Source organism: Lampris incognitus, chromosome 16, assembly GCF_029633865.1.
Source record: "Lampris incognitus isolate fLamInc1 chromosome 16, fLamInc1.hap2, whole genome shotgun sequence".
Classification (NCBI taxonomy): Eukaryota; Metazoa; Chordata; class Actinopteri; order Lampriformes; family Lampridae; genus Lampris; species Lampris incognitus.
The window spans coordinates 46,200,479-46,215,601 of NC_079226.1; positions in this window are offsets into that span (position 1 = coordinate 46,200,479).

The window sequence follows — 15,123 nt, forward strand, 5'->3', positions numbered from 1 at the left end:
TTGTTTTTGGGCCCAAATACACGGCAAGAAAAAGACTGCTTCTGGTCCTAGTGAATTTTCTGTTTGGAACTGCTAAGCTAGCGATCTGGAAGACCAGGAAGAATCAGATCAGTAACGTGCAGTGAGGTCCATGGCTGAGTAGGCAGTGAACTATATTTATGGATATGATAGTCAATTAACGCAGCAGCCAGTGCTCAAATCGCATAGCACATGCGAAAAATATAGTTTTAAGTAAATGTGGGTCAATCAAATGGTCTTTGTCAAAAAGGAAAAATGCAGTTATACATGTTGGCATGAAGTTGATACAAGAAGCCCAAACCACACATATGTATGAACACACTAATATCAGCATCACACACCCCAAACGCTCAAACACCAAAATGTCCATCGAACATTACTGAACCAGCACATATATGCTACGACAATACGCAAAACGAACACATCCTAACCGTATGCAACACATTCCACCTTTTGGATGAGACGACCAAGTAGATCATCAACCGTGTTATTGTGTCGTGGGGGGGGGCAGATGGCGCTGTGCCTGTACAGAGGGGGGGGGGAGCAGAGGGCGCTGTCCCTGGGACTGAAAGAGTTAAAAATTGAAAGAAAGTGTCACAAGACGCTTACCGTACTTTATCTGTAGACGAAGTCCATGCGCCGATCCCTATGAACAAGATGCTGATAACTTTATTGTAGACGCCTTCTTTGTCAGGTGTATTCCTCAATTTCACGAGTCTCTCCTTTTCAATGGAAATCCGAGCCAATGATGAAAGTCTGTCCTGTTCCATCCGATCACGGCTGCAAGTCTTTATGCCTTTTAATGCCAAAAAGGTCCTCTCCACAGATGTGGTCGAAGCAGGTCTCATTAAGCTTCGTGGCCTCGGGTAGTCTTCTGCAGGTCATTGTCCATCAGCTGTACACGTGACATTCCTTGGATCATTTGTGAACAGTATAATCCCAACAAATCAGACTTCAATCTACCAAGATCAAATAATTTTGCGTATCTGGACAGACTCTTCAGTTTGTTACAGTCAAAATTAGCTGACATCTCAGCAAATTTCTTGCTGTCAACTAAGCCAAGGACATCAAGCTCATTCAAACTGAGTATTGTTGTTTATCAGATTCAGTTCATTGGGTTTCTGTTCAAAACGATCATATAAACGATCAAACTCTTCGCGCTGATTGTTCAAGGCTCACAGTGTCTCTGACGCGTGCACAGCATAGGCCAGTGTCCACTGCCTTGTTCTGAAGAACACGAAAAAGTACGTCTATCACGTTAAATATCCCATCATAAGCCATCAACAGAAAATATGTGGATGCTTTTGATAGCCACAGATCAAATCCAGAGGCCATAGCGAGGGTCTCGCCATCCCATTCATCAGAGTTCTCCATCATTGCCAGGAACACTTGGCGGAGATCTGGTAGGAGTTGGAGGATAGTCTGTACCAACTGGGAGTTTGAGTTCCACCTAACAGATGATGCTCCAGGGATGCGGCGTTTTACAACTTCATCCAGTAGATGTGTGCATTTGGTAGACTTGCTGAAAAAAGATGAGAGCCCTTAAACAGTCCTGAAAAATACTTTACATTCAGGAAGGAATTTTGCAGATTGTGAAAGGACTAAATTCAATTTATGAGCATAACAGTGCGTAAATATAGCTTCTGGTACTTTTTCTTTGATTTTTGCCTGTACCCCGTTGAGCTCAGAGGCCATCACTGCAGCGCCATCACAGGTTTATGCGACTAACTTCTCAAGACACTCATATTTCTGTAATACATTCAAGACATATTCTGATATTCCCTGTGCCCATCTGTCATTACTCACATCGTCAAAACCCCAAAAGGCTTCTTTTACTTTACCACTGGTACTGTTGACATATCGCAAAGCTACAGATATTTGGGCTTTGTTTGTGATATCCGTCGTTTCATCCACTTCAACTGCAACAAACGATGCAGCCTTTATGTCACTTTTTATGTTAAACTTTATAACCTCACTGATTGATTCGATAATTTTTATTCTGAATCCTATTCGAAGTGCCCATAAATACAGTTGAAGAATTTAAATGTGCGGCTAATGTGTCATCTTTTTCTGCCATCAAATGTAAAAGCTCAACATAATTCCCTCGGCTGACGGAGTTACTGCGCTCATCGTTCCCTCGAGAGGCCAACTCTTGTTTGGCAAGATAGCATGTAGCATCACTGAGGCTTTTTAACATTGCCCTGTTAGCCTTTACTGTTTCATTATGTGCAGTAACATCCAGCCTGTGCTGCTCGTCAGGAGCCATGTCTGTGCGACTCTTACCAGATGTTTTCAAGGCCATCTTAGAGTGTATGTGGGACGTGGAATCTTCGTGCTTCTGCAAAGCCCTTGGTAAACTGTTAAAGTCGCAGTAACCCTCTTTCACCCACATGCTGCCACTGGTCGAGACCAGTAGACACAGGAAGCAGACCAGCTTGCTAGCCTTGCCACAGCCACAAAGCCTGTCCTTCTTCTGATACCATTCCGTTTGAAAAGTCCGGATTATCTTCTGTCCTTTCCTTTGGGGGAGATCCGTCAGGTTAGATGTTGGCTTCCCATTTGCGATCACATTCCTTTTTTCCTCAAAAGTAAATGCTGAAAATATTTTTAGGTATGTAATATCCATTTTGACAGGAAAAAATAGACTGAAATGATAGCTAGCGAAAACGTTACGCGCGCGAACAGCAGAAGACGGCAAGCCACAGGGTCAAAACACATCCGCTCACAAAACGCGAGGCAGGTTAGTGATGTGCCTCATCGTTGATCCTGAAAGACACTAAGAACAGACTACGCATGCGCAAAACTCCGAAACTGTTTGCTTTCATTCCACACGCTGGAGAGAGGCACAAGCAGACGCTGCCTCAGCAGCCTGCATTCACGAACACTGGGTTTGGGAGCAAGCCATCCTGAATAGGCCATGCCTTTTATTGATAAAACAAGTTTTACATGATTCTTTTTATTATTTTTTCAACAAACGTAACAAATTAAAGTTAAAAAAAAACTAAATAAAGTGTGTATATATATATATATGTATCATGATATTTCATTTTTATGTTCTTATTAGCCTGGGTGAGGCACTGCCTACCCTGCCTCCCCTGACTGCACATCACTGAATCAGATGTTAGGTCAGGGCTGGACTGAGTGATCTGGAAGACCAGGAATAATCAGATGTTAGGTCAGGGCTGGATTGAGTGATCTGGGAGACCAGAAAGAACCCAATTTTAGGTCAGGGCTGGACTGAGCGATCTGGTAGATCAGAAAGAACCCGATGTTAGGTCAGGGCTGGACTGAGCGATCTTGAAGACCAAGAAGAATCAGGTGCTAGGTCAGGGCTGGACTGACCGATCTGGAAGAATCAGATGCTAGGTCAGGGCTGGACTGATGTGGTGCAGAGTATGACGGGATTGGTGGCGGCTCGTCTGAGGATAGAGCACGCTTTCTACACCCTGACCAGTAATCTGGACTCTTTCAGGGCTCTGTGGGGGTTAAGGCAAGTTTTGTGTTCACTAAGTGAAGATGGGCCACTTGTTCTGAATTTTTAATTCATTGTGTGTGTGTGTGTGTGTGTGTGTGTGTGTGTGTGTGTGTGTTTGTGTTTGTGTGTGTGTGTGTATTTTGATTGAGCCATGGTAATGATGCCTGAGATTTTGTTTTTCTAGGTTACCGGTTTGATGTTGACATAATGGGAATGGAGGATTTTTATACTGCAATGTAAATAAAAGTTATTTTAAGTCAGACTCTCTCTCAAATGGCAGCGTGTGTCTGTACAAGAGAACACGTGTGTACCAGTGGGCATGTGCTAGCTGTAGTCATGTTTCTACTTTTGTACTCCCTCTCCTCCATCCCCATATATTTTTCTTTTCCTTTCTTTTTTCTTGGTGGACAGATGCATGAAACACAGCCGTAACTATAGGAGTGGAAAAAACAGCCACTGAGGAGTGTTGTCATGCTGGCATGCTGTCATCTCATGGTTTGTCTTGCTTCATATTGAGAAGTCTGAAAGTGAAACAGCAGCAAACACACGTGGTGCTCCTGCAGGATGCTTTCAGGAGCACCAGCTCCATAGAAACACACTGGACGAAAAACACTTGCACGTTACCTTTTTGGTGTTTATAGGAGGAGGGGGTGAAGAGAGCGAGAGAGAGAGAGAGAGAGAGAGAGAGAGAGAGAGCGAGAGAGAGCAGAGTTGCAGGTGAACAGCAAGGAGAGGCAGTAGGGGCAGGAGGTAGATCGCAACATGTAAGGAGAATAAATGGTCATAATAACAGAGGCATTTGGCACAGGTTTACAGCAATGTTACAATGGAACAGTTTCATTCAGCAGACACTCTTCCCCAGAGTGACGCACATCTGAGAGTTAATACAACACAAGCAAGGATCTAGTCAGGACTAGGTTCAAGTCCGATAAGACTCCCAGATAGCATGTGGATGTGGACCACTTCAGGCAATGATGCGGCACTGCTGGCCTTCTTCTGGCCCTGACAAAATAGAGGTGAGCCTGAACTGGCCCACATGTATGATAGCAAATATGGCCCAAATATGTAAAATCAAATGTGGGCCTTTTTGGTGCTCTCGGCAACATGTAATCTGGATGTGACCCTGAAGTGGCCTGTATTAAATGGTGAATATGTCCCAAATATCACAAAACAAATATGGGCCACCTTTGGCAAATATGTGGCACATGCAGCATTGCTATGGCTTGGTTCTGGTCGTTGGTTCTGGCAAACAAGAGTGGACTGCCCAAGTGCCATCATTCCACATGGAATCTAGGCCGGATGAAGTGTCGGGTGTGGGACAGGTCCAGGCCACAGCGATTTTGCGCAGGCACAAAGGCCATCCTAGGGTGAAAATCAGCAGTTATTTTATTTATTTATTTATATTAATGCCATCAGGTGTGGAGGTGTTGGAGAAAGAGCTGGGTCTTTGGCTTCTTCTGAAAGATGGAGAGGGACTCAGCAGATCAGATGGAACACCAGAAAAAAGTGGTGATGACTAGAGTTAGGGGAGACAGAGAGAGAGGACAGTGACCCCTTCTCTCATGTTTGTAAATGACAGAATCTAAAGTTTCAGGGCATCCGGGTGACATGGTGGTCTATTCCGTTGTCTACCAACATGGGGATTGTCGGTTCGAATCTCCGTGTTACCTCCAGCTTGGTCGGGCATCCCTATGGACACAATTGGCCGTGTCTGCGGGTCGGAAGCCGGATGTGGGTGTGTGTCCTGGTCGCTGCACTAGCGCCTCCTCTGGTCAGTCGGGGCACCTGTTCAAGGGGGGAGGGGGAACCGGGGGGAACAGTGTGATCCTCCCGCGTGCTACGTCCCCCGGGTGAAACTCCTCACTGTCAGGTGAAAAGAAGTGGCTGGTGACTCCATATGTATTGGAGGAGGCATGTGGTAGTCTGCAGCTCTCCCCGGATCAACAGAGGAGGTGGAGCAGAGACCGGGACGGCTCGGAAGAGTAGGGTGATTGGACGAGTACAACTGGGGTGAAAAGGGGGGGGGCATGTTTCAAATGACATTACATCACTGGTGCAAAGCATTGACTTTACAATGTTAAGCATCCAAACAGGGTATTATGTGAATACTATTTAATGTTAGCCACTCAGTTCAAAGTATGCAGTCAGTACTTGTGTCCCACTGTAGAACACTTCCAGTTGCAAATATGTCAACTTCCGAAGTCATGGCAATGATAACCTACCTTTCTAGTCTCAGAAAGGTGCCATAACATCCAAGTTTCACATCTATAGCAAATTGTGTCCTTGTTAAGTATGGAAATGTGTGACACTTTGGCCATTATGATGGCCTCTGTCTGTTTCACTGTTCTCCACACTGTACAACCATGACCTGGACATTACTGTACTTAACATTCAAGCAACTGTCTACCCAGTCACCTTGCTTGCAGCTCTTACTCCAGACATGGATTTATCACCGTCTGATGTGCTGAAATGTAGGTGAAAGTCCACACATCATGAGTTATTACGCCACTCAGTTACGTATGAGCCAATGACTTGTTAATTCATGTGTAGACTACAACTATTATCCTAGTGCCATCAAAGCCTGTCCTAACATCAATGATTCATGCAAAACAATCTATATTATTCATTTATCAGGTCTTTTCCTGTCATGTATCATAGTCATCAACCCAGTAGTCACTAGCTCGTTCAGTTCAGTCTTGGGGTATTGAATGGGTGGACTGTGGTTCTTGTTGTCAGCTACGGAGAACTCGGCAAACTGAAAAATCAACAACAACAATGTAGTTTTGTATTGTGCCTTTCAAGGAACCCAAGGACACTTTACACGAGATGAGAACAAAAAAAAAGATTAAAACAAAGGTCAGAAGACTACAGACCAAAGGCCTTAGTAAAAAAACAGGTTTCAATAGTCCTTCAGAATTGTCCAAAGAAGCAGCGTTGCGGATCTCGGCGGGGATAGTGTTCCAAAGGGTCATCCAAACCTCGGTTGTTTCCCCTGCTTCAGTTTTACATGAATAACCAAGTTACTGTCAAAATGCCATCACATTCACTTCCCTAAGTGTGGTAGGTTTCCATTTAGGACAAACTATTTCATTATTTTTGCAGTTATTTACAGTTTCATTTAGCAGACACTTTTATCCAAAGATGCTTTTATCCAAAGCGACGTACATGTGAGTGTTAATGCAACACAAGCAAGGAACTAGTCAGGAGACGACAACTCAAGTAAGTGTCAAAAAACTAGCTTTAAGTCTGATAGGACATGCGTGTCAACAGGCAGTGCACAAAGACAATGCATAGGGTGCATAGTATATATCGTTTTTTCCCGAAACCGTCAATGGTGTTATAAGTGCTCAACTACGAGGAGCGTAATATCAACACAGATACAGGAAAAAACGTTTTAATGCATTGCAGTGCAGGCCTGTTTTGTGCGTCCTGCACTCATCAGCTGTATAATTTTTTTTTCTGTATCTGTGTTTATGTATACACTACCGTTCAAAAGTTTGGGATCACATTGAAATGTCCATATTTTTGAAGGAAAAGCACTGTACTGTTCAATGAAGATAACTTTAAACTAGTCTTAACTTTAAAGAAATACACTCTATACATTGCTAATGTGGTAAATGACTATTCTAGCTGCAAATGTCTGGTTTTTGGTGCAATATCTACATAGGTGTATAGAGGCCCATTTCAAGCAACTATCACTCCAGTGTTCTAATGGTACAATGTGTTTGCTCATTGGCTCAGAAGGCTAATTGATGATTAGAAAACCCTTGTGCAATCATGTTCACACATCTGAAAACAGTTTAGCTCGTTACAGAAGCTACAAAACTGACCTTCCTTTGAGCAGATTGAGTTTCTGGAGCATCACATTTGTGGGGTCAATTAAACGCTCAAAATGGCCAGAAAAAGAGAACTTTCATCTGAAACTCGACAGTCTATTCTTGTTCTTAGAAATGAAGGCTATTCCATGCGAGAAATTGCTAAGAAATTGAAGATTTCCTACACCGGTGTGTACTACTCCCTTCAGAGGACAGCACAAACAGGCTCTAACCAGAGTAGAAAAAGAAGTGGGAGGCTGCGTTGCACAACTGAGCAAGAAGATAAGTACATTAGAGTCTCTAGTTTGAGAAACAGACGCCTCACAGGTCCCCAACTGGCATCTTCATTAAATAGTACCCGCAAAACACCAGTGTCAACATCTACAGTGAAGAGGCGGCTGCGGGATTCTGGGCTTCAGGGCAGAGTGGCAAAGAAAAAGCCATATCTGAGACTGACCAATAAAAGAAAAAGATTAAGATGGGCAAAAGAACACAGACATTGGACAGAGGAAGACTGGAAAAAAGTGTTGTGGACGGATGAATCCAAGTTTGAGGTGTTTGGATCACAAAGAAGAACGTTTGTGAGACGCAGAACAAATGAAAAGATGCTGGAAGAATGCCTGACGCCATCTGTTAAGCATGGTGGAGGTAATGTGATGGTCTGAGGTTGCTTTGGTGCTGGTAAGGTGGGAGATTTGTACAGGGTAAAAGGGATTCTGAATAAGGAAGGCTATCAGTCCATTTTGCAACGCCATGCCATACCCAGTGGACAGCGCTTGATTGGAGCCAATTTCATCCTGCAACAGGACAATGACCCTAAACCTAGACCTCCAAATTGTGCAAGAACTATTTAGAGCAGAAGCAGGCAGCTGGTATTCTATCGGTAATGGAGTGGCCAGCGCAGTCACCAGATCTGAACCCCATTGAGCTGTTGTGGGAGCAGCTTGACCGTATGGTACGCAAGAAGTGCCCATCCAACCAATCCAACTTGTGGGAGCTGCTTCTGGAAGCGTGGGGTGCAATTTCTCCAGATTACCTCAACAAATTAACAGCTAGAATGCCAAAGGTCTGCAATGCTGTAATTGCTGCAAATGGAGGATTCTTTGACGAAAGCAAAGTTTGATGTAAAAAAAATCTTATTTCAAATACAAATCATTATTTCTAACCTTGTCAATGTCTTGACTCTATTGTCTATTCATTTCACAACATATGGTGGTGAATAAGTGTGACTTTTCATGGAAAGCACAAAATGGTTTGGGTGATCCCAAACTTTTGAACGGTAGTGTATATATACACTCACCAGCCACTTTATTAGGCACACCTGTCCAACTGCTCGTTAACGAAAATTTCTAATCAGCCAATCACATGGCAGCAACTCAATGCATTTAGGCATGTAGACATGGTCAAGACGATCTGCTGCAGTTCAAACCGAGCATCAGAATGGGGAAGAAATGTGATTTAAGTGACTTTGAACGTGGTATGGTTGTTGGTGCGAGACGGGCTGGTCTGAGTATTTCACAAACTGCTGATCTACTGGGATTTTCACGCACAACCATCTCTAGGGTTTACAGAGAATGGTCCGAAAAAGAGAAAATATCCAGTGAGCGGCAGTTCTGTGGGCGAAAATGCCTTGTTAATGTCAGAGGAGAATGGCCAGACTGGTTCGAGCTGACAGAAAGGCAACAGTAACTCAAATAACCACTCATTACAACCGAGGTATGCAGAAGAGCATCTCTGAACGCACAACACGTCGAACCTTGAGGCAGATGGGCTACAGCAGCAGAAGACCACACCGGGTGCCAGTCCTGTCAGCTAAGAACAGGAAACTGAGGCTACAATTCGCACAGGCTCACCAAAATTGGACAATAGAAGATTGGAAAAATGTTGCCTGGTCTGATGAGTCTCGATTTCTGCTGCGACATTCGGATGGTAGGGTCAGAATTTGGCGTCAACAACATGAAAGCATGGATCCATCCTGCCTTGTATCAACGGTTCAGGCTGGTGGTGGTGGTGTAATGGTGTGGGGGATATTTTCTTGGCACACTTTGGGCCCCTTAGTACCAATTGAGCATCGTGTCAACGCCACAGCCTACCTGAGTATTGTTGCTGACTATGTCCATCCCTTTATGACCACAGTGTTCCCATCTTCTGATGGCTACTTCCAGCAGGATAACGCGCCATGTCATAAAGCTCGAATCATCTCGGACTGGTTTCTTGAACATGACAATGAGTTCACTGTACTCAAATGGCCTCCACAGTCACCAGATCTCAATCCAATGGAGCACCTTTGGGATGTGGTGGACCGGGAGATTCGCATCATGGATGTGCAGCCGACAAATCTGCAGCAACTGCGTGATGCTATCATGTCAATATGGACCAAACTCTCTGAGGAATGTTTCCAGTACCTTGTTGAATCTATGCCACGAAGGATTAAGGCAGTTCTGAAGGCAAAAGGGGGTCCAACCCGGTACTAGCAAGGTGTACCTAATAAAGTGGCCAGTGAGTGTATATATACTTACACATTCAATATAATACCCTCAGGTGTGGAAGTGTTGGAGAAAGAGCTGGGTCTTTAGCTTCTTCATAAAGATGGGGAGGCACTCAGCGGATCGAATGGAGTTTGGTATCTCGTTCCACCACCGGGGAACTACAGAAGAGAAGAGTCTGGCTAGTGACTTAGGGCCCCGTTGTGGTGGAAGTGCCAGGCGCCTCTCCTTGGCAGAGTGTAGTGAGCGGGACTACCTGAACTCCCTGAATGAGGGAGTTCAGGTAGGTACTGAGTGTAAACCTGAATGAGGGAGTTCAGGTAGGCGTGAGCCGTTTTACTTGCTGTTTTGTAAGCGAGCATCACGGTTTTGAATTTGATGCGGGCATTATGTGTGAGGGGTCCTACTGAGAAGTTGGAGAATAATGGCAGAGCTTTGATACTTGCCATGCAGCATCCCATTGCCCTCCAAACATGAGATTTATTGGGACCATAATTTCCCTCCATGCCATCCCTCTTGTTCTGACACTTTTATATATCACCCCCCTCACATGACTATCCTGGCTCATTCATCACGCTGAAGCATGGAATGGCTTCCGGACAGCATTAAGACCATGATGGGCCGATAACAACCTCTGTGCTCATTTCAGTCATGAGAAGGTTTCATTCATTTCCACCTCATTATATGTCATGCTTTATTTTGCTTTGTGACCGTAATCACATATTGAACATGATGGTGTATATTACCCATCAACGAAAATATGGTGGCATGATTAAACATTTAATTGATAACAAAACCAAGGACTTCTCTGGAGTGGCTGTAAAGCAAAAATACATTTGTAGACCTGCCAGGAATGATTTAACTCGTCCCATTTTAAATGCAGAAAGTGTTATCTCCAAAGCCTGTTTTTACCACCCTGAAAAGGTGAACCACTGGAGCCAAAGAGCAGCTAAACGGTTGTCTCTCCTCCCTGGATGCCATGATAAAATGGCCTGGAAAAGGAAATGCATTGAGAAAGTGTTATTATTTAGTTTAGGGAGGGAGTTATCTATTAAATTAAGTATGAGAATGTCACTATTTGTCTAATTTTTCAGATAGACATGCTTAGTAGTCTGTTGCCCTGTGATGGCCTGGCGGCCTGTCCAGGGTGTCTTCCTGGCTGCTGCCCAATGACTGCTGGGATAGGCTCCAGCATCCCTGTGACCCTGAGAGCAGGATAAGCGGTCTGAATAATGGATGGATGGATACATTGTTCTTCTTCTTTCCACCTGCTTGTCTGTGGGCCATCTGAACCAGGATAAAGTTCTGGTTCTGGTGATGCTACCTCCATCTCTGCAGGTGTACTTCCTCATGAACATACTGGAGTGTTTCTCGCCCCTTCCCAGGACTCTTCACATTAGACATGCACAGGGCCTGCTTGGCCTGGCGGTAGGACATAGATACAAAGAGAGGCAGGGATGCTCGCTAACCACAGGATGGAGACATGGGAGATGAGATGTAGCTTGACGTAAGCAGCCCTGAGGGAGACGAGGCAAAATTGGAAATCTATAGTTTTAACTGAGGAGGTGCCATAACTGTTTGATGTTCTCAGTGTTGGTCCAGAGGTACTTCGAGGGCTGCATCAGCTCTTATGGAAGAACCATTCTCTAAACCTGGTGAAATACCATCTGAAATTTACTTTTGATTATTGAATTTTATTTCAAAAAGACTTCCTATTTATTACGTAAATGTTCTTAAAGAATTAAATTAAAGTTATGCAGGTGTTCAAAAAAGGGACAGATTTGACAAGAAAGGATACAATCGCTCTAAAAAAGGTCTTCAATGTCCAGCTGCATAGCTGATGTGTGACACTTCCTGTGCGGATAAGTTAAGATATCCTTTATTAATCCCAGTTGGGAAAGTCATCCTTGACATTTAATCCATCCCAACACACACTGTAGCTAGGATCAGTGGACAGCTGCCATGCAGCACCAGGGGACTAATTCCAGTTCTTCTTTCCATTGCCTTGCTCAGGGGCACAGGCAGGAGTATTAACCCCAACATGCACGTCTTTTTGGTGGTGGGAGGAAACCAGAGCACCCGGAGGAAACCCACACAGACATGGGGAGAACATGCAAACTCCACACAGAGAGGCTGGGACGGCCTGGGGTTCAAACCCAGAACCACTTGCTGTGAGGCACCAGTGCTAACCACTGGACCACTATGCCACCTTACACACACATTGATAGCAAACAGCTGATGTGTGGTGTCCTTTATTCCCTCCTGCATCAAAGATAAGGATCTGTTTTGGGTGGAGACTATCTCCTACACTGCATATTTTGCAAACAACAATGCCTGCTCCCCCTTGCTTATCTGCTGCATGCTGTTGAGACAAGGCTTGTTGGTGTGTGGGCTTTTCTTCTCATTAGATAGTGAGGAACTAGTGGGAATGGGTCTGCAAGGACCTTTTGTAAAAACAACACTTATGTTAATTAATAATTGATTACTGCCCTATCATTGGAGGCATTATTGGGAGGTAGGTCTCTCCTCGATGTCAGGTTGCTTTGGGCCTGCAAGATAAGATATCAGGAAGTGTTTCAGAGGTTGGAAGCTGCCCCTTAAGTCAGACTTAGGTCTGGTTTCTAATGTTGCTGATGATAGTATTAAAATACAGTGAGATCATTACTCATTACTCTGACTTGTCAAGGCAAGGTGTATCTGTTCTGATGAAGAAGCCATACTGTACAGTGTGCACATACTGTACAGGGTTAAGAAGTTGTGATCTACTTTGGTGTTCACAGAATATTTTCACATTTTGTATCAAGTAGTTCCCAGTTTTGTGTTAATGTCTGGCAAATACACAGTCATACCCTCAGCAGGCACAACACTGGCTTCCTCAGATACTTGCCATTCATTTGAAATAAAAACCGTTGGTCCAGAAGTTCATTGTAACGTATAGCTGTTGGAAGTAAGGCCCTGCAATACAGATCATATTTTTCCATTCGGCCATGACATAAGAAGTACTTTTGGTGATTTGTAGTTGGCAATTAGCACAGTAGTACAGCAGTATCCCAGGTCAACCCTGAATTCAGTTCGGCATTGATGGATGCATGGTAAAATAAATAAAATAAAAGTAAAATAAACCTATGGAACAGCCAATCGTTTGTTCGTTTAGTTTACATGTCCTTGAAAGAGATGGTGTAGCACACCTCTCCCTCTGCACATAACACTGACAGATGCTGCAGGGAGGAAGTCTCCTGTGGAGAAGTGGTGCCTGAGGTGTCTGTTCACAAGATGAAAGTAGCAGCCATTTTGTTTTTATGTTTTCTTTTGTCAGTTGGCTTTATTGAGTATGCAAAGCACGTGACCACCGCTCTTGCCTGCAGCTCACGAGTGTTTGCAGCTGATGGACTCCAGTGCTGAAGCTCAGCCCACAGTGGCATGCAGCTCTGCTACACACACACACACAGCAAGCTACCTGCAAGTGGTCTCACATACACATACTCCAGCTTGTACCCCTTTTAACCCCCTGCCTATACCCTTCTCCATTTATATGTCTGTGTGTGTGTGTGTGTGTGTGTGTGTGTGTGTGTGTGTGTGTGTGTGTGTATATATATGAAGACGTAGGAAAAAAACTAATACATAGCAGTACAAGCTCGTTTTGTGCGTCACGCACTCATCAGCAGCAAATGTGGTTAAACAGCAAAGAAAAAACACACAGCCAATAAATACTACGTGATTAATAAATAAATAAGATAAATAAAGATATAAATAAATAAGCCAATAAATACCTGCAATGTATTAAAGTTTTTTCCTACATCTATTTTAATATTCTGTTCCTCATTTGTTGAACAGTTTTATCTACACCATGGATGGTTTGCGTAAAAACAATATATATATCTATCTATCTATCTATCTATCTATCTATCTATCTATATATATCTATATATATATATATATATATACAGTGTCTTGCAAAATCATTCAACCAGATTTGTCTGTGTTTCAAATGATACACTGATATTTTGTTCTGTGTATGTATCACGGAAGACCGACCATCAACATGTACTATTTCAAAGTGACATTGTATTGTTTGTTTTTCTTACAAAATATTTTCTAACACATATTGCCCTAAAAAGTGTTTGTCCTCTTCCTGATTTCCTCTATTTTTAAATATTTGTCACACTTGTTTCAGATCTTTCTTTCTTTCTCTTTCTGTCGGCTGCTCCCGTTAGGGGGCGCCACAGCGTATCATCCATTTCCATCTCTTTCTGTCCTCTGCATCTTCCTCTGTCACACCAGCCACCTGCATGTCCTCCCTCACCACATCCATAAACCTCCTCTTTGGCCTTCCTCTTCTCCTCTTCCCTGGCAGCTCCATATTCAGCATCCTTCTCCCAATATACCCAGCATCTCTCCTCCACACATGTCCAAACCATCTCAATCTTGTCTCTCTTGCTTTGTCTCCAAACTGTCCAACCTGAGCTGTCCCTCAATTATACTCGTTCCTAATCCTGTCCTTCTTCATCACTCCCAGTGAAAATCTTATCATCTCCAACTCTGTCACCTCCAGCTCCACCCTCTGTCTTTTCATCAGTGCCACTGTCGCCAAACCATATAACTTAGCTGGTCTCACTACCATCTTGTAAACCTTCCCTTTAACTCTTGCTGGTGCCCTTCTGTCACAAATCACTCCTGACACTCTTCTCCACCCTCTCCACCCTGCCTGCACCCTCTTCTTCACTCCACTTCTCTTCTGCACTCCCCATAACTTTGAACAGCTGACCCCAAGTATTTTAACACATCTACCTTTTCCTCTGTTCCATTCAACAGCATATCCACTCCAATCACCACTCTCTCCTTCTTGGGTACGCTCTCCACCACTTCATCCAACTAGCTCCAGAATTCTTGTTTCTCTTCCATCTCACACCCAACTTGTGGGACATGCGCTGACAACATTCATTTTCACACCTTCATCCTCAGACCTTTGATTTCCAGCTTCATACTCATCACTCTGTCCAGCACACTCTTGACATACTCTTCCTTCAGAATTACCCATGCTCCATTTCTCCACCCATTCACACCATGGTAGAAGAGTTTGAACCCTCCTCCGATGCTCCTGCCCTTACTCCCCTTCCACCTGGTCTCTTGCACACACAGTGTACCTACCTTTCCTCTCAGCCAGCTAAACAAGAAAAAGCAACACAGGAGCGGTTAAACAAGAAAAAGCAACACAGGAGCGATTAAACAAGAAGAAGCAACACAGGAGCGGTTAAACAAGAAGAAGCAACACCGGAGCGGTTAAACAAGAAGAAGCAAAACAGGAGCGGTTAAACGAGAAGAAGCAACA